Here is a 966-nt window from a genome sequence, read left to right as displayed (position 1 = left end):
TGAATCCAGAAAATGGTATAAGAATCAAAAGAAAACTCTTGTGATGATCAGCCAGTATTGTCTGTACAAAAGGGAAACCTAGTTTCAGAATATAATTTTCCAGAATGTGATTATGTATGAGATTACATCAAAAGAAAAGCTTCTGCATGGCAAAACTATTAGTAAAACAAAAAGGCCACCTGCTAAAAAAAAAACAAGGAAAAAATTATATACAATATAGCTAACAAGGGAATGTGATACCCAAAAATCTAAAGAATTTATGCAACTCAAAAAAAAAATGGACGGAGCAGCTAGTCTCCAAAGAGACAGAGATGACCAGTAGACACATGAAAACATAAAAAAAAAAAAAGTCCATTATTTCTTATTATTAGGGATATGTAAATCAAAACCACAATGAGCTGCCATCTCATCACATCAGAATGGCCCAGATTTAAAAGACAAGAAACAACAATGTTGGTGGCAAGAATAGGAAGAATGGACATCCTAGTTCTCTGTTGATGGGAATGTAGGCTGTCAAGACCTTATGGAAACTAGTGTGGAGGTTTCTCAAAATATTAGTATGGATCTGCCACATGACCCTACAATTCCCTTCCTAGGTATCTACATGAAGAATACAAAAAACACTTAGTCAACATGATAAATATAAGTTTTAGCCCTGTTTACAATAGTTAACTTATAGAAAAAGCCTAAGTGTATAAGGACAGATGAGTGGATTAGGAATATGTGATATATATACACAACAGAATACAACTCAGCTATTTTAAAAATATACTAGGGCCCTCTCTGGTGGCACAGTGGGTGTAAGCACAGCACTAAGAAGCTAAAGTCACTTTAGCATGAATTCAATCCCCGCCCTGAAGGTGACCCATATGGTGCAGCAGACCTCTCCTGACCCTCCTGTTGCTCCCCTCAGCAGTGTACTTCATCAGTCAGCCTGTTCTGCTCCCCACTCTGTCTCTGGTGAAT

Source organism: Condylura cristata, unplaced genomic scaffold (assembly GCF_000260355.1).
Source record: "Condylura cristata isolate star-nosed mole 26May11 unplaced genomic scaffold, ConCri1.0 scaffold00114, whole genome shotgun sequence".
In the NCBI taxonomy this organism is placed as follows: Eukaryota; Metazoa; Chordata; class Mammalia; order Eulipotyphla; family Talpidae; genus Condylura; species Condylura cristata.
Note: the sequence above shows the minus strand (reverse complement) of the source record.